Source organism: Mirounga angustirostris, unplaced genomic scaffold (genome assembly GCF_029215605.1).
Source record: "Mirounga angustirostris isolate CCGP_5_RB_7025 unplaced genomic scaffold, mMirAng1.0.hap1 SCAF_14, whole genome shotgun sequence".
NCBI classification, from domain to species: Eukaryota; Metazoa; Chordata; class Mammalia; order Carnivora; family Phocidae; genus Mirounga; species Mirounga angustirostris.
Genome location: NW_026991722.1, coordinates 8,470,805 through 8,494,059, shown reverse-complemented (window position 1 = coordinate 8,494,059; position 23,255 = coordinate 8,470,805). Strand labels below are relative to the sequence as shown.

The following is a 23,255-nucleotide window of genomic DNA, read 5'->3' as shown; positions in this document are numbered from 1 at the left end:
CCCCTCTCATGTGCTTGCTCTCTCTCATTCCCTCTCTAATAAATAAAATCTTTAAAAAAGACATGTATCATATGATCTCACTGATATGAGGAATTCTTTTTTTTTTTTAAAGATTTTATTTATTTATTTGACAGAGAGAGAGACAGTGAGAGCAGGAACACAAGCAGGGGGAGTGGGAGAGCAAGAAGCAGGCTTCCTGCCAAGCAGGGAGCCCGATGTGGGACTCGATCCCAGGACCCTGGGATCATGACCTGAGCCGAAGGCAGATGCTTAACGACTGAGCCACCCAGGTGCCCTGATATGAGCAATTCTTAATCTCAGAATCAAATTGAGGGTTGCTGGAGTGGTGGGGGGTGGGAGGGATGGGGTGACTGGGTGATAGACATTGGGGAGGGTATGTGCTATGGTGAGCACTGTGAATTTGTAGGACTGTTGAATCACAGACCTGTACCTCTGAAACAAGTAATACATTGTATGTGAAGAAGAAGAAGAGGAAGAGGAAGAAGGAAGAAGGAAGGAAGAAGAAGAAGAAGAAGAAAAAAACAGGAAGGGAAAAATGAAGGAGGGGAGATCAGAGGGGGAGACGAACCATGATAGGCTATGGACTCTGAGAAACAAAACTGAGGGTTCTAGAGGGGAGGGGGGTGGGGGGATGGGTTAGCCTGGTGATGGGTACGTACTACATGGAGCACTGGGTGTTATACGCAAACAATGAATCATGGAACACTACATCAAAAACTAATGATGTAACATACGGTGATTAACATAATAAAATAAAATAAAATAGGGCAGAAGACATATACAGACATTTCTCCAAAGATACATACAGATGGTCAACAGACACATGAAAAGATGTTCATCATCACTCATCATCAGGGAAATGCAAATCAAAATCACAATGAGATACCATCTCACACCTGTCAAAATGGCCAAACTCAAAAACAGAAGAAACAACAAGTATTGGCAAGGATGTGGAGAAAAAGGAACTCCTGGGCACTGTTGGTGGGAATGAGAACTGATGCAGCCACTTGGAAAACAGTATTGGTAATTAAATATATTATCCATATTTATATTATATTATCCAATAAATTAAAGTATAATTAAAAAGAATTACCATAGGATCCAGTAATTCTACTACTGAGTATTCACCCAAAGAATATGGAAACACTAATCTAAAAAGATATATACACCCCTCTATTTATTAAAGCATTATTTACAATTGCCAAGATATGGAAGCAACTCCAGGTATGTTCATTCATAAGTGAAAAGATAAAACAAGTGGTAGTATATATACATAATGGGATTTTATTCGGCCATAAAACGGATGAGATTTGCCATTCACAACAACATGAATGGACCAAGAGGGTATTTGTGCTAAGTGAAGTAAGTCAAAAGCAAATACCATATGATTTCACTTACAGGTGGAATCTAAATGAATACACAAAAAGCAGAATCAGACTTATAAATAAAGAGAAGGGTTGGTTGCCAGAGGGGAGGCAAGTAGGGGGATGGGCAAAATGGGTGAAGGAGAGTTGGAAATACAGGCTTCCTGTTATGCAACACGTCACAGATATAAAAGATATAGCATAGGGGATATAGTTAATTGTGTTGTGATAGCGTTGTATGGTGCCAGATGGGAGCTATACTTGGGGTGAGCATAGCCTAACATATAGAGGATTGAATCACTATGTTGGATACCGGAAACTAATGTGGCATTGGGATCAACTATACTCAATGTTAAAAAAAAATTTTTTTTTAAAGAATATCACCTAAAAACCGAATTTGTTTGTAAAAGGATTCTCTCATTTCAATCATTTTAAGTCAAACATTTTCTGCTTTGCTTTCAGCTTGATGATTTCCTGAATCAGATCTATAAGCTCCAGGGATCTCGAGATGAACAGAGACAAATGAAAACTTGGAAAGCAAACTCAGGCACTTACAAATTATTTCAGAAAATACGTTGATTTCAAGAATGAACCCTTAGGGGTGCCTGGGTGGCTCAGTTGGTTGGGCGTCTACCTTCGGCTCAGGTCATGGGATCAAGCTCCACATCGGGCTCCCTGCTCAGTGGGGAAACTGCTTCTCCCTCTCCCTCTGTCTTTCCCCACTGCTTGTGCTTGCTCTCTTTCTCTCTGTCAAATAAATACATAAAATCTAAAAAAAAAAAAAAAAAAAAAAAAAATGAACCCTTAGATAAGAAAATACTGCTATCTTTTTTCCCATATTTTCTTATATATCAATAACATTTTCATTAGTTAGAAATATTAATGAAAGAAACTCAAAGTCACTTAATATTTCAATTGGACTTTTTAAAAAAAGATTTATTTATTTGAGCGAGAGCACAAGCAGAGGGAAGAGGCAAAGGGAGAGGGAGAAGCAGGCTCCCGTGACTTGAGCCGAAGGCAGACATTTAACTGACTGAGCCACCCAGGCGCCCTGAATTGATGGACTTCTTAGCCTTTATTATTTTTTGTCCAATAAATGTTTCATGTTATGGTAAACACAATTTAAATGTCATCTTAAAAACTAGTTCTAAAAGGTGTAAAATTCCTGAAAGGCAAAAGGATCTTCAGGGCAAAAGTAGACAGAGGTGTCAAACAACATGATCTGTATTAAAAGGAGACTGACAGAGCAAGCTAAGATTTACACTCATATTGATACAAATACTCTCAGAAAAGTAATAGATCACCTGTGATTAAAGCTATGGAAAAGCTATAAGTACCTCTGAGAAACTAAGAAGGCTTCTGGCTTTTATCTGGACCATCATTTTGCAGTAAAATCATAGAAAAGTCCACCAGTGTTGAAAAGTATTTTATCTAGGTATAAATCAGGCTGCAATAAAGCTGTGATATCCCTGTGAGTGGTATGAACAAAGTATGAACTTTTACTTGGAGGAATAGGTCTTTAAAATGTTTTTATATAGTATAGTTAACTACTTTATATTTAAGTTTAGTTTTTAAGATAAAGAAATTTACTTTAAAAAATCCCACTATGGAATCCTAGATAGCTACTTCCAAATGAAGCAGACTTGTAAAATAATATACATGGTGTTTATCTCTCAATTAGTGGGGAAAAAATGAAACTTACTAATTGATTAGTGAATAAAGCTTACTTTTGTCTGACGAATTAGCTGTCTCTGTGTTTTGTTCACCCATCTTTCCCTTTTATCCCTGTTTCTTTCTCTAATTTGGGGAAGGTATGACTAAGGGAGACTCTGAGATCTGGGGCAAAGAGGCCAGTTGTCAGCCTTATGCTGGCCCTTAAGCATGCACTGGTGGGTATTTGTTGGTCTGTATGGTGGGATCTAGTCCATTTTGTCCCTGGATGCTCTGAAGCACTGTGATGCTGAAATGTGAACTCTCTTCTTTTTGCTCAACATTCATCTTTCTAAACTGGCCCCATCTTGGCTCTTTCTGGTACAACTTGAGTTGTATCCCAGCACATCCCCTATGAACCAACAGACTGAGTGATTCATACAATGGAACCTTCAGGATGGGCTCTCCTTTCAGCCACAACCCCTATGAGAACTGAATGCAGTTTTGAGAAGTTAAATATTAGCACCTCCCTCTGCCTGACCACGTTTCTCAGTTTTTCTGTAGTTGTGTCCCAGGTGAATATGGGACAACATGAGCTATCTTCCTCCTGAGATCCCAGATGCTTGTAAAAAACAAGAGTCTCCCCACCTCCCTTCCTCAATTCAGATTTATGTTCTGTAGCAGTTCCTTGCACACGATCCATACTGAAGCACATAAAGGAGAACTGAAAAAGCTTTTCTTAAAATTGGGTTCCCAGAGCTAAAAAAGAAGTGGGCTTCTCTATCCTCATTATATCATGTCCTTTTTTTACTCTAAAGCTCAACTATTGTGATAGGCAGATGAGGCAGCAATCTAGGATCTCAATACAGACTCTTACTGACAGCTACCACTTACAGGGCTACTGTATGCAAAGCATTATTCTAGGCACTTCATATAGGTCAACTCATTTAATCTCCACAAGAGTTATGTGATGGGGCCTGTTATTATCCTCATGAACCAAATGAAGAAATGGAGGTACAGTTGGTTAAGTGGACAGGATTGTGGAAGAAAGCACACCCCAGCTTTCTGGGTAAATCCTCCTCAGGACTGGGATTTGCATAGTGGACATTTGGTTTGTGCAGGTAATGGTTTTGGACTGTCAGTTGCCTCAATGATTTCCTTACTAAATGTTGGGAACAAAATTTTTGTTTTAATTCTAGCTTGCTATGCAGCAAATTAGTCCAAAACTCAGTGGCTGGAACAGCAGTGATTTCTCACTGTTCAGGTTTTGGTGGGTAGACTGTGCTGAAAAGTTGGTTTTCCCTGTGTGATATTGGTCTGTGGTTACATTGAACCGGGAGTCTGACTGTGGCTGGGATGTCCAAGATGGCCTCACTCAGATCCCTGGAGGGGCTGGGGTTTCTGTGGCCCAGGCATTTTCCCCCATGTCGTTCATTTCTCACCACTCGGTAGCACAGTCTGTGCTTCTTAAATGGTAGCTAGTTCCCAAGAGGTAGCATGATTGCAGCTTTATACTCTGGACTCTTGCTTGCCCGCATACTCATCCTTCTTTCAAAGAAAGGGTCAAGTTTGCTGTCAATTAGCTCTTCTCCCACAGCCTCACCATAGAATACTGGGAAAGTAGAGGTCTCTTTTCATTTTTAACTCTTTATTTTAATTCAACCTGGTGGTGATTTTCCTGGTAGTACCCCCTTTAAACCTTTAAGAGTTTTATATGAACCTTATCAGTACTTACTACAGCTATGTCCCACAAACCATAGCTACCGTCCTTTTGAGACAGATTTCTCTCTTCTTGGTGCTTGTCAGGCTGCTATACATAATACTCTTAAGATTTTTATATTCTTTGTCTACCTATGAACTGCTATTAAGCCCTGCCTTATAAAAGGTGTTATTGTCAATTTGATTTTATCTGCACCTGGAGACAATCTTACTTTGAGACTCCCTTCTCTATTTCCTGTAAAATCTGCATGAAAACTAAATCAATGTTTAGCTTGTTTTTCCTCATACAACTGCTTATCATACATGGCTAACAGAAGACATTTGTCACTTTAACATTCTGCCTGGAAATTTTGTTAGTTTGGCTCACAAGTTCGTTACACGGTGTTAGATTTTCCATGTTCTCACAGGTAACACGACCGCTAATGGTTACAACCATGCATTACACTGAGTCTCCTTTTCTCCAGCCTCCAGTAACAATCTTGTCCCCAATCTTGCAGCCATCACCGACAATCTCTTTGCTGTCCTTTTGGCATTTACTTGTCCATGGTCCCTAATCCAATGCCACCGATTTTAGGGTTTTGTTATGGCAGCACCTCACTTCCAGGGACCAATGTATGTTTGAGATAGGTCTTGATGCAAAATGAATTACCCAAATATTTAATTGCCTACAAAATTTATAAGTTGTTTATCACAGTTCTGTGGGTTTGCTGGGTTCAGTGGGATGGTTTTCTGTTTTAAATGGAGGTGGCTGTGGTTACTCCAGCAGCACATTCCACAGAGAGATCACTGGGGCCAGAGTGTCCAAGATGACCTCGCTCCCATCTCTGATACCTTACAGGGGTTGAGGAGTGGCAATTTGTTGGCTAGGCCTCTGGTTGACTTCAAGTAGTCAGGCTTGAGTTTCTTCACATGGATGTTGACTTTCAGGAAGATTCCTGGGGAGTCACACAATCTACCCCCCTCCAGATTCTACTGGTCCAAGAGGGTCAAAGGGCCATTCCAGAGTATGTGGATTTATTCAAGAGAAGAGGAAACTGGCCCCATGGCTTTATGGAAAGAGCCATATGCACACACAGGGACGTCCTAGAAGTTGTTGCCATTCATCTTTGCAGACAATTCACCACAAATACAGTAACCTCTGATTTGTTTTGCTTGCGCTCATATTCCTCCAACTAGATCAGAAGATAGACTTTGCTATTTATCATTTCTGTGACCTTGAGCATGTTACTTGTAATAGAACACTCCCTCAAAGACTGAAATAGTATACGAGAACCATCTGACCTCATACCTGACTTTAATAAATATTTAACAAATAGAGGTTTATTCACCTCCCTGTACTTTTTAAGAGATAATTTCCCTCAGAACAAATACATTTAGAAAGTAAATTTTCTGTGCAAAAGGGAAAGTGCACTTTTTAAGAAATCTTGGAAATGCCTCACAGAAAATTTTAAAATTGTAATGCTTGCTGTTGATTTTAAGTACTTAAACCTGTGTCCTTTTATTGGCTATGTGGTCCTATCTCTTTTGAAATCTCTTGAAATTATTTACATATCTACTAAACATTATATAATAAATATCTTGACAACACCTGAAACTCTTATATATTAGACTAAAAAAGTGTCAGGGACACAATACTGTAATATAAAAACATAGGCATTAACCAATAAAGTAAAGGTCTGAATTTTTCTCTTCAAATATTATTTGTAATTTTAAGGAAAACATTTAGAATTGTAAATACTATAAAACACTGAGAATAAAAGAAAACAGTAATCTAAATATTTTCCTTAAATTAGAATACACATAGCCACATTAATTTAAAAAACAATATATTTTTAAAGACATTTATTTTAGAGAGAGAGAGAGAGCACAAGCATGGGGAGGGGCAGAAGGAGAGGGAGAGAGAGAATCCTCAAGCAGACTCCCCACTGAGCACAGAGCCCAACACAGAGCTCAATTCCCAGACCCTGAGATCATGACCTGAGCCAAAGGCAGATACTTAACTGACTGAGCCACCCACATGCCCTGAAAATCAATATTGTTTTGAAAATACCCCTTTTCATTCTTTTTATTGTATTGATCAACTTCTGATATAAATATTTTAAAACAGAACTATAATAACTTAGCATAGTTTATACTGAACAGCCTAAAGAAAGAGATATCACAATAAAGAAAGTTGAACATTTTATTGTGAAGTTTAACATTTATGTAAAACGTGAAGTGATATATGTGGAAAATAGCCTTGTTTATTCATGCTTCCAATAATGCCTACCTTATGATGCTGCCATTACAGAGGTTAATACAAATGTATGGAAGAAAGGAGCTGTTAGTTGACTTTAAATCAAAATGGTGAAAATACAGTATTGTCTTCATATCCCAAAAGGAGCTGCTACATAGACTTTAAAGATTAGTGTGGAAGGAACTACACATTGTGCGCATTTTCCTCCAAGATGCAAAGGCACATTTTCCTCCAAGATGCAAAGGCCTTACACATTGTGCGCATTTTCCTCCAAGATGTCCTGGCCTGACCCGACCCTTGCTTATTCTTAGGAATAAAAATGTAGACTGTGATTGGTGTGGGATATGAAAAAATCTCCAAAGCCTCTTGCCTTGGTAAACAAACAGATCTCCTCTCTGTGGCTGAACATGGGGTACATCACACCAGATGGAGTGGCAAGCATGAGAATGATTATTTCTAATTTTAATACATTTTTATCTTGTTGACATGATCCATTTCTAAGTGAGAATGCATAAAAAGTTTCTTCCCATGATATATTATTGTCAGGACAGTAATATTTTTTGAAATAAACTCCAAAAATCTGGTTTCTATATCTTCAAATGAAGACTAAATTCATTTGGGGACATAACTAATGAAGGAACATTTGAAAGACTCCACTCTCATTGAGGATGATTCTTCTGGTTAAAAAAGAGTAATTTTTAGGGATGTGTTCTATGCATCTATATCCACCATATTCACCAAAGAAACTAATAAAAAGGAAAGAGATGTATTCAAAAGGAAACTCTACCAGACCAGTATAATTATTTTCTGCAATAATAGCTTGAGAAGTTTAAATAGGAAAACAATTTGATATTGAATGTAATAATGTTCTTATTTGGACCTCTAAAATACAAGAGAAATATATCTTATATTCGAATGTATTCTATTTGGAGAAAATACTCAAGTCCAAGTTGAACCATAATTATGGGGGTGTGTTACCAATTAACGGCAGCAGTGATGTGAAACATTATATATAGTTAATCATTCCATAACACTCCATAAAGAGCTTTCTTATTTTTACACCTGCAAAGTATTCCCTCTGCATTTATTTAACTGTTCACCTACTAAAGGACATTTAGTGTGATTCTAATATTTTGCTGTAAAAATGCTGTACTCAATAACCTTATATGAGGTTTTGCGAACGTAAGAGTATCTGCAGGAATAAGCTTCTAGAAGTATAATCTATGGGATAAAGGGAAATGCATTTGTAGTTTTGATAGAAATTGCTACATTGTCCTCCAGCGAGTTGTGCAAATGTGTATTCCCACCAACAGTGTATAGAATGCCAGTTTTCCACACTCTCATCAACATATTGTGTTATTAAACTTTGCTTGTTAGAGAATTGAAAAAAAAAAAAGAAAACAAAATGAAAGAGATTTGTCCTAAATAAGCTATCCGAAAGCCACAATGACAAGCTGGATAAAGAAACAGAGAAACAGCAATATATAATTCTATATTATTTTGTATTAGAAGAGAAGTAGAAATAAAAGTGGCCCTAAAGGAAGAGAACATAATAGGAAACAAATTTAAAGAACTCCCATAATAAAACTTAGTGTTATAAGAAGGACAGCTGAAGCACAAACATAATAGGAACAATGGCTCTCATTCCTGCCCCCACCATGCAACAGTCACTACTCTACCTGCTTTGAGCTGTAGATATTGGTGTCTACACTTTACAGGGGAGAAACAGTGGCTTCGATGAATATAGGATTTGCTTAAGTGGCACATGCATGTCTGTGGATTGGACAGACCCTCTTCTTTATTGACCTCCCAGAATTATAGAGGGGAGGTTTTGGAAACCATTAGACGTGCACAAGACATTTGAGCAAATCACTTGGTATTGTGAAATCTGTTTTCTCACCTGTAAAATGGAGAGGATAATAGCCATTTATTTTTTTTTTTAAAGATTTTATTTATTTATTAGAGACAGAGAGCACATGAGAGGGGGGAGGGTCAGAGGGAGAAGCAGGCTCCCTGCCGAGCAGGGAGCCCGATGCGGGACTCGATCCTGGGACTCCAGGACCATGACCTGAGCCGAAGGCAGTCGCTCAACCAACTGAGCCACCCAGGCGCCCGGATAATAGCCATTTAATTTTGAGCTTGCAGCCATAACTGATGATATGAAAATCCTGCCATTTTGAAGAAGGCCAACATTTTTATGATTATTTTATGAGGCTTAAATTAAGGACAGATTAACTGTAGTTGAGATATACACCAATAAAATGTTTTTCATTGGTCAGTATTTCATTAATCATTTTTTTATTATTTCATATGTATTTTATTAGTATTTAAAATTGACTACACTTTTCATTTTTGGTCACCAAAATGGTGACCAAAAATGAAAATGAAAGGATCTCAAGAAGAACAACAGTGATGAATAGGTTTGAGACTATCTCCCATAAAGAGATAAGAGAAGGAATTAGGGTTCTTTTCTCTTAATGGTCGCTCCAGTTTGTTATCAAACAAGTCAAATTTTGCTCAGAAAAAGATATGAGGCAATCCTCTGTACCATGAGACGACTAAGAGAAGAATGTGAATTTAAAACTAAAAAGATCTTTCATTTTAACATTAAGCTGAAACTTGGGATAAAGAGTAAGAAAATAGTATTCAGATCTATAAATTGTAATTTTGTGGATGAATATGTTTCTATACTCTTAGACATATTCATTCAGTTAAATAAAATCAGAATATATCAGTTCTTTTTAGCTTGCTTTTAGGTCTATTTTTATTTCCTGTGAATGATTAGATAATATAGCTCAGAGGATATTATGGTTTAATGGAAATGCAGCTTTTTACATAAATCTTTAATTAACTTAATTTCTCTAGGTATGAAATATATTTTGGACTAAATGCTCTTATCTTAAATGTGACATTTAAAAAGTGACTGCTTTATTTGAACTACGGAGTAGAACTTTAATATGATTCCTGCTGTGCTATGGTGGGGCTAATGTTTCCAGAATCTGATTCATTATTTAGAAAAGGAAAAAAAAATATTTGGAGACTACAAAATACTCACATGCATACACACATCACAGTCCCCCTGCTTTGAGCCTAGATGCTAAACAGACAGTAGTAACAGAGGATGAGATCATTTCTGAAAATACAAGAAAGGCAGTACTTATTTAAAATCAAGGGGGGACGCCTGGGTGGCTCAGTTGGTTAAGCGACTGCTTTCGGCTCAGGTCATGATCCTGGAGTCCCGGGATCGAGTCCCACGTCGGGCTCCCTGCTCAGTGGGGAGTCTGCTTCTCCCTCTGACCCTCCCCCCTCTCATGTGCTCTCTCTCTCAAATAAATAAATAAAATCTTTAAAAAAATAAAAATAAATAAATAAATAAAATAAATAAAATCAAGGGGAGGAATGAGAATAATTTCAGAGGATTCCAGTAACTCAATGATTCTAATCATAAGCTGGTGCTTTCTCTCAGGGACACCACCAAAAGCAGAGGTAGATACCACAAATATTTGGAAACTGGAAGATCAGTCAACAAATGTCTTGACTAATGCTGAGGTACTTGGGGTTTTTTTTTTTTTATTATTATTCCAGAAATTCATCAGGGCGTTTAAAAAACTGTAAAATAACATTTAACAACAGGAATTTCAGGATCAAAGAAAAGCATGAATGCTTCATATTAGCAGTATACATTTCCTGTTGCCAAGATTCTGCGAGGAGTGGATTGAGTATACCCCGTGCTTGGATATCAGTGCTTGTGACATGGTGATGGGGCAGTGCTGTCCAATGCCCGAGTCTCAGAGACTGGAACAGGTCTAAAGAGGAAGTATGAATAATACCTTGGTCAGATTTTATTATTCCTCTGATACTTGATCAATGTGAGAAACTCCTGTAGTCCATTGAGAACTATAATGAAATCTTTAAGAAGGATTACTAATTCCTTTAGCATGAAATTCCTTTTATATATAAAGAGAGGGAGAGAATGAGACAGACCAAGAAACAGACTCTTAACTGCGGAGAACAAACTGATGGTTATCACAGGGGAGGTGGGGTGGGGGGATGGGTTAAATAGGTGATGGGGATTAAGGAGGGCATCTGTGATGAGCACTGAATGTTGTATGGAATTGTTGAATCACTATATTGTACACCTGAAACTAATATGACACTTTTAACTAACTGGAATTTAAATAAAAACTTTAAAAAAAAGAAAAAGGTGTTTAAAATTCAAAGTCTGTGATAACTACAAAAAGTAGAAGAGAAAGTGGATAGTTGTGTTAACTAAATTCTATTTGGGGAGAACAATGGCACATGTAACATTTAAGACATCTATAAGGTGATGTCTAAAACATTAAAATTTTATATAGTTTCTTCACTACAACACAATGGAATTAAGACTTTGAACAGAGTACATGAGTCTATTAGTTATCTCCCTATGTTTATTTAAATTAGTAACATTAAAAATAAATCTGTCAAAGTATAGAGTTAGATTAAAAAAAAAATTTTTTAGGAGCGCCTGGGTAGCACAGATGGTTAAGTGTCCAACTCTTATTTCAATTCAGGTCATGATCTCTGGATCTTGAGATCAAGCCCCATGTGGGGCTCTACACTCAGTGGGGAGTCTGCTTGAGATTCTTTCCCTCTGCTCCTCCCCTGACTCACATGTGCACTCTCTCTAAAAATAAAGCTTTTAAAAAAATTTCTAAAAAAACCAATATCAAATCATACACAATTAAACTGCAAGTAGATAAAAGAGATAGTATTAAAAAACAAAAGTAAACTCTGAAAGTCTTACAAGAAAATAGATTTTGTTATTTGGGGAAGACCTTTTTAAGAAAACACAAATCTCAGAAGCTATAAATTATAACATATTTAACATTATGAGATTTTTTTCTGATTTTGTATTTTCATTCCAGTTGTAAACATACAGTGTTATAATCGATTTTATGAAATTTTCTAATAGATTTCATTTTAACCAAAGGTTCATTCCCCAGAGGCAACTGCTTTTAAATATGTTAAGTGTTTTTCCTGCTACTTATCTTCATGTTTCTATAGCATATGCTTTTCCTACTATTTTTTAAATAATATCTCTTGAGAATTCACTACACTAGATGAAGATCTAGCTTGAACTCTTAAATGCCCCAATCTCCACACCTCTTCTATCTCTTCATGACAACTGAGTATATAACAAATTCAGAGTCAAATGAATTACACTTTCAGGAGAATGTTCAACTTGTTTCCTGCAGAGCCTAGGGGTGGACTATAATTAAGTGTCTGGCATGTTGGTTCTTTTTAACTTAATCATTGCTTATTTTTATTTACTTGTATATTTTTGTAAATAGCCATTTTTTTTTTTTCTTCAGACTACCTTACTGTTCAACCACTTAATTCCAAATAAACAATGGTATTGTTTACCATTGGGAGGGATCTCTGTTTGGGTACAGCTCTATCAGTTGGGAATGTCCCTTTCCCAGCATTCCTAAATTCCTTGTTTTTATCTTTTGTGTTTACCTATCCATTTATATATATCACTAGTCACTTAATAAAAATAACACTATGCAAGATACAAATTTTACGCTATTTTTAACTTAAGCAGTCTCCAGTTGTTTATTATTTTAAATGTCTTTATGTCTTATGAATGCAATGTTCTTTCTGACCTCCGTGAATAGGTAAATATTTACTTTTATTTTTCCCTCTGTTGTTTTTGTTTCTTTCCTCTTAACCAGCATTTTCTTGTTTGTTGATTTCAACCTCTGCTATTCTCATGTTTCTAGCTGCCCCTGGATTGGTAGGGTCCATGGGTAAATCTTGGCTTCCTCCCAGGCTGTCATCTCTTGCTTGCTCTATTTCCAGGGCTTTGTCTCTGGTGGGATTTTAGGAGAGTCTTTTCTTTTCGGAAGCTTTTAGCTTAACTCTTTAGCCTACCCAATAGCCTGAGAACTCAGGAATGTCTTGGGAAGCTGGCCCTCAAGTCTTGAGTTTGTCATCCCAGCTGTGTGGAGTCCCTAACAGCATTGCTTGCTTCCTCCCCATCCCCACCCAGTAATGGTTCTCTGTTGGAGCCAAGCCTTCATCAGAATTAGCTGATTCTCCAGGGAAATAGAAAATAAGGAGTGACTGGTGCTTGTCAGATCAGATCTGAATTGCTCTCTTCTCTCTGAAGTTGTAGTCCCTCTACCTCTGTTGCACCTACACATTTCAGATGCCTTTAAAAATACGGCTTTTGAATTTGGCCATTTTTTCCTAGTTGTTGTTGGCAGTAGCCTTGGTGTGGGCTGATGTATTATCTCATATTTTGAAGAGGAGTCCCATCAAATTTAAGGTTATTCTGTGAATTTTTCTAGTTAACAAAATGTAATTTTCATATTCTGATTTCATCCCTATAGCACTATTCTTTCTTCTAATTAAAATACTATTCTTGACCACATTTTGGATATGATTTTTTTGTACCCTCAGCAGCTCCTCATGGAAGGATACTGAAGTCATTCAGCTTTAGCAAACCAGATGCTGATGGAATGCCCGACAGGCTCTGCTCTAACAGTGTGTTGAGATCTCAAAGAACTCTTAGACTGAGGAGTTGTGAGAAGAGAGCTCTCCTACTCTCGGATGCCTATATACTCAAGTCGTATCTCTCTCCCAACCATGGAGACTTTGAGACAGGCAAATGACAAATACTATTCCCCTTAAATTCACTAAGCCCTCAGGTTTAGAAAGGCTGCTTAGGAATGAAAGCCACAGGGAGGCACACACAGATTCCATTTAGGACTCAAAGATGGCTGAGCTAGGACCTGCTACAGGGAAATAGACCACCCACCCCAAGCCCCCACCCTCCCACTGCCAAGGAGCCAAGTCTGCATTTTATTTCCACTGCACTACCCAGTTCATTGGCCATGTGATCCCACAATGGTTTGCACTCCCAGGATTCTGGTAGAAATTGAAATGTGACCTCTAGGAGGTCACAACGTTGTGCCCACAACGTTGTGTTATTACAGAGCAGGGAGGGGCGGTCTGGAGGAAAAAGAGGCCGGATGCAAGTCAGAGATGAGCAGCTGCACAGGGTCTGAGTCAAATTGGCATCTCCCATTCTTCCAGATTCAGTCCTGTGCCTCTTTGACACAGAATATAAATGGGTATTACTTTAACTTAATCTGAGAGTTGTATCTTTCATAAAAGGGTTTAAAATATTAACAGTGTCATAAATAAAAAGTTAGTATGCTTTCTTTTCTTTATTACTTTTGCATGCCTGATGTTCTCTATGCATTCTGTTTTCCTGTAGGGATTATGCTGTATGGCACTGGTTTTATGTTTTGTCCTCTGCCCTTGGTTTGGGAGCTATAGATCTTGATTTTGTTTCTACTAAGAGTCATTTATTTTTAAAATCTGGAATCTCTTAATTACATCCCTATAATTAAGGTTAAGAATAAAATTACATTTTAAAATACCCCCCCATATGAAAACTTGTTTACCTTATGTTTGCCCTTTGTTCTTCCTGCTCTTCTAGAAATTACCTGAGTAAAAATATGTTAACAGTAAATATAAATTCAGAGTGTTATTAAATTTTATTTTACCCTTTCAGTTTGTAACTGTTATGCTTTATATTTAAATTAATGATTAATCCTTCATGATGTTCACAAGTTGTCAACCTATATAACAGTTTTGATGAATCTTCAAATTTGTCACTTTTGAAGTCTTTTTGTGTGTATGGTACAATTCCTTGAGTACTTTTTTAATCCTTTCCTCCCAGTTAAACAAAGTTACAATCTCACATTCTTTTAAACTTCTCATAAGATTTATACTCCCAAATCATGTTTATTATTATTTTTAGTGGGGATTAGAGTCACTATTTTTATTTTTTGACCATATATGTATTTTTAAATGTTTTTGGTTTTTGAATTTTTTTTTTTTAAGATTTTTTTTTTTAAGATTTTATTTATTTATTTGACAGAGACAGCGAGAGCAGGAACACAAGCAGGGGGAATGGGAGAGGGAAAAGCAGGCTTCCCACTGAGCAGGGAGCCCGATGTGGGACTCGATCCCAGGACTCTGGGATCATAACCTGAGCCGAAGGCAGACGCTTAACGACTGAGCCACCCAGGCACCATGGTTTTTGAATTTTTTAAATAAAAATCTATAAAATACTTTTATTTGAACTCTTAATATTTCAGTATTTTTCTCCAAGAATAATAAGCAGGTCCTACCCTTCCACACATGAAGAACAACTTGGATTGCACAGAATTCTAAGTTCATAACATTTTGCCCTCAATAAACAATCCTACTATCTTGGTGTTACAGAAGCAATACCACCATCATTTTAATGTTTGCCCCTTGGAAGTATAGTTTTGTTTTGTTTTGTTTTGTTTCTGCCCAAGTACTAAAATCAGCCTTGCAACTAATTAAAATGAGAACAGAATATATCCTATTGCAAACATGAGTTAATAAATTTAATGTAATTGTAAAAATTACATGTGTGTGTGCTCAAGTCTTTACATTTCAGTGGAGGAAGCTTTGAATGCAATATTTTTCCTCTGTGTTTTCATTTTCTCTGTGTTTTCTTTCCACCTCTTGATCATTCGTCATCCTTCAGCAAGCCAGTACACATTTGCCCTTTCTGTTTTGCTCACTGTGTTAGTCAGTGATATTCTCACCCAGCATTTTCAACTCTTAGATTTCTTTTCCCCTGAGTTCTGGGAAAGCTTTTTCAGTTTGTTATATTCTCATGGCTGCTCGTACTCTGCATTCAAAACAATTTTAAAATCAGCTTTACAGATTTCCTTTTACATTTGTCTATTTTCATTTTAGCCATTCGCTGCACACAACCTTTCCTTATAATGTCTCATGCCTTCATCATAAAGGCCATTTCACGTTGCATCTTGTAGGAGATGCCTAAAAGAATAAACACACACACACACACTCTCTCTCTCTTTCTCTCACACACACATAATTTCAAAATTTAGGTTTTCTTTGAATGCTTACTTTATTCTTTCCGACTTCTAACAATACTATTTCCTTTCCTGATACGATAGTTTTCTTTCATTACATGTCCTTGCTGTTTATTTTTTTTTCTGTTTTGTCTATTTAATTTTTCTTATATGAGGAGATATTTATTCAGGTAGGGTTACCTACATTATTATGAATTCATTTTCTAAACATTTTGTAGCATTCATAATATGTGATCCAAATGGAATAGAGGAAACATGACTACCTCAAACTTATAATAAAAATGACAGTTACCTTGACAATTTAGACAGTGACTCACAGGGGCTAGAGATAAGAATAAAATTTGTTCCAGCTGTTGATTTTCAAGCAATGGGCTCTGTAGCAATTTTGCAGCACTATGTTAGTCATACTTGAAATGCTCTGACACCTTCCTATTAAAATACCTATTAAACAGTGCACAGTCTTAAAACGTTTCAGTAGGAAAAAAATGCACTGTAATATTTTTGGTATGGAGAGAGAATAGAGTGTGTGTCAGGAGGCGGCAGGGTCCGAGTGCCCAGCTCAAGCATGATCTGAGTTTTTGGTTTCTTTCTTTTTTTTTTTTTTTTAATGATTTTACTTATTTATTTGACAGAGAGATAGAGAACACAAGCAAGGAGAGTGGCAGGCAGAGGGAGAGGGAGAAGCAGGTTCCTCACTGAGCAGGGAGCCCGATGCGGGGCTCGATCCCAAGACCCCAGGATCATGACCTGAGCCGAAGGCAGTCGCTTAACCAACTGAGCCACCCAGATGCCCGAGTTTTTGGTTTCTTTTCTCTCTAGCTCTGTCCCACATAAATCCCTATTTACTTTGTCTGCTTTCTCTCTTACTTGCAATTTTTCTTCACCCTTCATTTCAGAAGAGTTGCCTCATTTTATTTGGCAGCTCTTATATTGCCAAATGAAAGATTTCCACTTGCCACCTTTGCTCTCTATCCTTTTCTGCCAAAGTAATTCTCTCTTCCTGTTCTAACAGGAACTCTTGGCAAGGAAGAAAAAGAATATGAACTACTTCAGGATATATGGCGTACACATAGTTGACTTCAGACCCTATGTGTTAAAGGCTTCCTACTTGGCTCTGATTATGGTGTGCTTTGCACCAAAATTTCTACACTATCTTATAATAATCCAAGTTCTGTACTTTGAGTCTTTTATAGCTATAAATGTGTAAATGTTATACAATCAACTGACATGTTTTTTCAGAGGCTTGTGATCAGAATTGTGCTGTGGTTGCTATAGGTCAATTAAATGTTACTTGGGATTTAATACAGTGCATTACCAACACAGAATAGTTGATAATAAAACAGTGTAATAAATTATCCTTAACACAAATACAGAAAAATTGTTCAATGTGCAGAATAATCTTTTATTTCTAGGACTTTCCCTGAGGCTTCTACAACAGATTAGATCAGCAGATTTGCATCACTAAAGGATATTTAAAGTTCTCTGAAAAGGAGCTGATCAGAAAAATATCCATTTTCTCCCACTCAATTTCTACCATTGAAAACTAAAGTTTTATTATTTTTTAAGATTTTATTTATTCATTTGAGACACAGAGATACAGAGAGAGAGAGAGAGAGAGCATGAGCAGGGGGAGAGGCAGAAGGAGAGGGAGAAATAGGCCTCCTGCTGAGCCAGGAGACTGATGTGGGGCTCAATCCCTCAGCCAAAGGCAGAGGCTTAACCATCTGAGCCACCGAGGCTCCCTGAAAACTAAAGTTTTAAACAACACTGGGCAACAGAAATACAATGTAAGCCAGATATGAGCCACATTAAAAAAAGGAAAAAAGAAGTCGATGAAATTAACTGTAATATATTTTGTTTAACCTAACATATCCAATATATCATTATCAGCATTCAATAAATATAAAAAATGAGATAAATAAATGGAAAGATATTCTGTGCTCAGAGATTGGAAGAACTGATATTGTTAAGATGTCCATACTCCCCAATGCAATCTGCAGATGCAATGCAACCCCTATCAAAATTTCAAAGGAATTTTTCCCAGAAGTAGAAAAAAAAATTCTAAAATCTGTGTGGAACCACAAAAGACCTCAAATAACCAAAACCATATTGAGAAAAAAGAACAGAACTGGAGACATCATGTTATCTGATTTCAAATTATATTCCAGACCAATAGCAATCAAAATGGTATGGTATTAGCATAATAACAGACACAGAGATCAGTGGAATAGAATGGAGAGCTCAGAAATATTCCACACATAAATGGTCACTTAATATATGACAAAGGAAGCAAGAGTATATGTAATCTCTCCAATAAATGGTGTTGGGAAAACTAGACAGCCACATGCAAAAGAATGAAACTGGCCCACTATCTTACACCATATACAAAAATCAACTCAAAATGGATTAAAGACTTGAATGTAATACCTGAAACCATAAAACCCCTAACAGAAAGCATAGGGAGAAAACTCCTTGACATTGTTCTTGGCAATGATTTTTTTTTGTATCTGGCACCAAAAGCAAAAATAAACAAGTAGAATGGCATCAAACTAAAAAGCTCCTGCACAGCAAAGGAAACCATCAGCAAAATGAAAAGTCAACCTACAGAATGGGAGAAAAATATTTGCAAATCATGTATCTGATAAGAGGTCAACATCCAAAATATACAATTAAAAAAACCCTCATATGACTCAAAAGCAAAACAAAACAAAACAAATAACAGGACAGCTACATGCAAAAGAATGAAACTGGACCACTTGCTTACACCATACATAAAAATAAACTCAAAATGGATTAAGGACCTAAATGTGATACCTGAAACCATAAAAATCCTAGGCGAGAGCACAGGCAGTAATTTTCCTGACATCATCCACAGAAACATTTTTCTAGATATGTCCCCTCAGGCAAGGGAAACAAAAGCAAAAATAAACTACTGGGACTACACCAAAATAAGAAAGCTTTTGCACAGTGAAGGAAACCAACAAAATGACAAAGCAACCTCCTGAAGGGGAGAAGATATTTGTAAAGACGTATCTGATAAAGGGTTAATATCCAAAATATATAAAGAAGTTATACAACACCAAAAATCCCAAATAACCCAATTAAAAAATGGGCAAAGGACATGAATAGACATTTTTCCAGAGGTGACATAGATGGCCAATAGACACATGAAAAGATGCTCAAGATCATGAATTATCACAGAAATGCAAATCAAAATCACAATGAGATATCACCTCACAGGAGTTAGAATGGGTATTATAAAAAAGAGAAGAAATAACAAGTATTTGCGAAGATGTAGAGAAAATGGGACTGTTACATCACTTATATGTGGTCTCTAAACAAACAAACTGAGCTCAGAGATACAGAGCACATGATCATAATTACCACAGGCAGGGGATGGAGGTCTGCAAAATGGGTGAAGAGGATCAAAAAGTACAAACTTCCAGTTATTAAAATAAATAATTCATGGGGATATGATGTTCAGCATGGTGACTATAGTTAATAATACTGTCTTGCATTTCTTTGTTGAAAGTAGATCTTAAGGTATCACAAGAAAAAAAATGTGTAACTATGGTGACAGATATTACTTAGACTGATTGTGGTGGTCACTTTGTAATAGAACAAATATCGTATCATTATGTTATACACCTGAAACTAATAAGTTACATGTTGATTATACCTCAATTTAAAAATGAGGTATTTGCAATTTTTAAAAGGTATTTTATACTTCAAGCAGCACATCTGTATGTGTACCAGCCACATCACTGTTGCTTAATAGCCATATGCGGCTAAGGGCTACCATATTGGAAAGTACAGAAGTAACCTTTGAGTCAAAGATATTTAAATTCCTTCCTTCTACAAATAGTAATAAACATTTGAGAAAAAGCAAGATTTACTTTTATACAAACTCTATCCCACATAAAGCTATTTCAACGGACAATAATTTTAAAAGGAAAAAAGCAAAAAAATATAGTCATAGTTTATTCTGAATGAACTAAGTTAACTAGATGGCTTTCTGGCAGATTATAATACTTCTAGGCATTTTTAGTAGGAGAACACTCACATGTTTTTAAATTTCACATATCATTGGCTGTAACCCTTCGAAATAGCTTTATTTTACATTATCTACGGCAGGCTCAAGCGAAAGATTTCAGCTTAATTTCAATTTTAATTCTAGAAGTTACTGTTATTTGGTCTTGGACAAATTCTTTTTTAAAAAATGTAATACTACGGATTTTGTGGTTGTTATGAAGATTGGAAATAATATAAGAACCGGAATAGTCTCTGGCACTTACTTTATAATTAACATAATAAAAAATTAAGAATAGACAGCATAAAGATGGAACTTGACAAAGAGACTGTTGACACAAGAGGATCCCTGGGAAAATAAGTTAAAGGAACGAATAGTGACCACTCTTTTTGACTATGTATTAAGCCAGCAAACCAATGTCTTCACATACATTAATTTTAATAATCTTGACAATAATGTTTTAAAAAATGATCTACTTAATGAGTTTATGAAAGATTGTCTATACTTCTTGTTATGTTTTACTTATGTGTAATGGAATTCTCTGAGTCAGTAATTAAGGAAAATCATTGGAATAAGACTTTGGATATCACATTATTACAGGTTTTCCCATTATTTCTTGTCAGCAATATATTCTCCCCAATACTTAGTGAATATTGCTAACATATAGAGTGAAAATATATTTTCCCTATAAAACTATTCTTATTCCACTGACCTTTGCCTTTTCAAGGACTGAAGTGGGGAAGATGGACGCCTGCAAAATGACAATCTCATCACTCATGTTTGGGAAGTGTTGTGATCACCTTTTAAAATTTTATAGTCCTTTATAGTCATCTTTAGGGTCCACCTGGACTACTTACAATGGTCATTTTCCACCCCAAGCCACACATTACCCACCATCGTTCTCTTTAAAGCTCTGGCTCTAGAGTCATCCCTCTAAAATTTGAGCATGTAAATGAAATTCTGTGATTGCTTACATTGGTACTGATAAATATTATTGGTCTTAACACTGTTCCAATTGTTTTATAATTATCAGTGACTTTCTGGGATGTCTGTTTTTTGAAAAAAAAAAATTTATTTTATGGAAAGGAAATTCTGTATGTCAATAGCATAATACAGTACATTGCTTACAAATAGTTAAATGCAGAATTAGCACTTAAATTATGAGTTACTCAAATTTAAGTGTATCTCATACAGCCCTCAAATTTTATAAGGTTCATGCATTCTAAGCCACATCAGCAAGTTCTGTTCTTTATAATCTACCCAGTTGTGGTATTTTGTTCTAGCAAGCCCGAATAGGCTAAGACACTGTTGATGCTTGGTTTTAATCCATTTTAGCACAGATATATTTTCATTTATCCTGTTAGAGAGCCTTTACTACTAGGGCATATTTTTACTTGTAGGGAATAGTGTTTCTAGTGCCTTGGAGCCTGATGTGTGCACCAAGGTCTCTCCAGCATGCCTGGGAAGGACCTTCAACATTTTTCCATTACTGTGAGACCTCTGAAACGCTTCGCTTGCGTTTCTGCTTGACCTTCTAGAATCTTGCTTTGCACATATTCAGCTTAGGTACCATCAGGGGGCCGAGAGCATGTCCGTGCAGGTGTTTAGAGCACTTCTCTATTCTTTTCTATTCTCTGAGATTTTGCCATTCAGCTCCCAGGCACTTCCACAGCCCCTATGGGACTCTGATCGCATTTCCTCCACTCGGCGAGGCAAGTGCTCTTTGTCTGGTCTAATGGTCTGGGCAGCATTTTGAAAAATTCCCCCAGTGAGAAATCCAGGGTTAATGTGGGTCTCCCTTCCTGGGCTTTCCTCTCCTAAAATTCCTAGTATAGTCCATTGCTTTCAAATGTGTTTTTATACATGTTTGTCACAGATTTATAATTGTTCACAACCCTTGGATCAATCTGATGCCAGCTAGTTTGTCTTGTTCAGAAAGTATTAAGTTCTTGACATCACTTCAGCCCCTCCCCTAACAAATCAGAAAATTCAATTAAATCTTCTTTGGAACTTTAAACCTCCTCTCCAGCACTCTGCTACTACTCAGGTCTAGAACATTATTCTCTCTTCCCTGCATTTCTGCACTAGCTTCCAACCTCCGTCTCCAGTTCCAGAACATCCTCTACAGTAAAGAACAGGATTCTAGAAACACGATTTATATTATGTCACTCTCCAGGTGAAAACTTTTCAATAGCTTCTCATTAAACTTAGAATATTTGAACTCCTTACAATGACCTATAAAACTTGGGATGATGTAAGCCTCTGAAATTTTCTTCGCACTTCTTTGTCCCCCCTTTATGTTTCAGGAGCATTAATTTTTTTTTAAATTTCCTGAACCTGCAAAGCTCTACCCGTAACTATATTTCAGCGCAGTCTATTTTTTATGGCATTGGCATTACCCTCATCATTCTTCCCCTGACTTCTTTCTCTTATTTTAGGTGACAACTTAAGTGTCACTTCCCTGGTGAGGCATTTTGCGATCACACTGAACTTTACTCTTAAACTCACAGCAACCTGATATTTTAAGTCTAGCCACATACCAAGTGTGAGTTCCTACTTGTTATAGGTATATGCTTTTCTTTAACATCTATATTTTCTGCCAGGTGTAAGCATCTTGAGGACAGGGATGTCCCTATCTATCACTGTATGTCCACTGCTTCTATATGGTATATAATAGGAGTTACGCACATGGTCATTGAATTAATGAAGAAATATATTTAACTTCAGAAAGAAAGTTTTTAAAATCAATACTTGGAGGTTCAATAGAGAACCAAAATTTTCAAAAAAATCTTAGAGAATTGAAACTAGAAAAACCACCAAGATGACCTACCCAAAATCATGTTGATGTAATAATCCCTCTGATAACGTCGCCTGCACTAATATCCTTCTAGTCCTGGGGAACTCACTATTTCACAAGGAATTATATTCTATATTCAGACAGTTCTCATTATTTAAAAAAATGAATTTCTTATTACACTTAATGTAACTTAAGCCTTATATTGAATTGTTTTACTTATAATCTTATAGCAATAGTTCTCTCACCTTTCAAAAGAATTCTTAAAACAGTGATACATATACTTTCTTTCCTTTTGTGATTTCTTATGAAATTATACTACTAAAAGGTACAATTGACAATTCTTCTTACATTTCACTGAATGTTAAAGAATGACATTCCATTTTGGATGCTTTGTCACCACTGGAATTCTTTAAGCTATATATTGGGTCTCTTTCTTTATCCCATATTTGCATTCACTACAAATAAGAATTTTGAATTTCACTCAAAATGAAAATGACATAGATTTTTAAAA

General features: G+C 36.5%; 1 long non-coding RNA gene across 1 annotated transcript in view; it reads left to right on the top strand.

The window, feature by feature from the left end:
- The window catches only part of LOC123852303 (uncharacterized), a 42,425-nt gene extending 40,265 nt beyond the window's left edge, over positions 1-2,160 (top strand). The window contains exon 5 of the long non-coding RNA XR_006792860.3: positions 1,848-2,160. This is a non-coding gene — a long non-coding RNA (uncharacterized LOC123852303). The remainder of the gene's footprint in view (positions 1-1,847) is intronic.
- Positions 2,161-23,255: the final 21,095 nt, after the last annotated feature.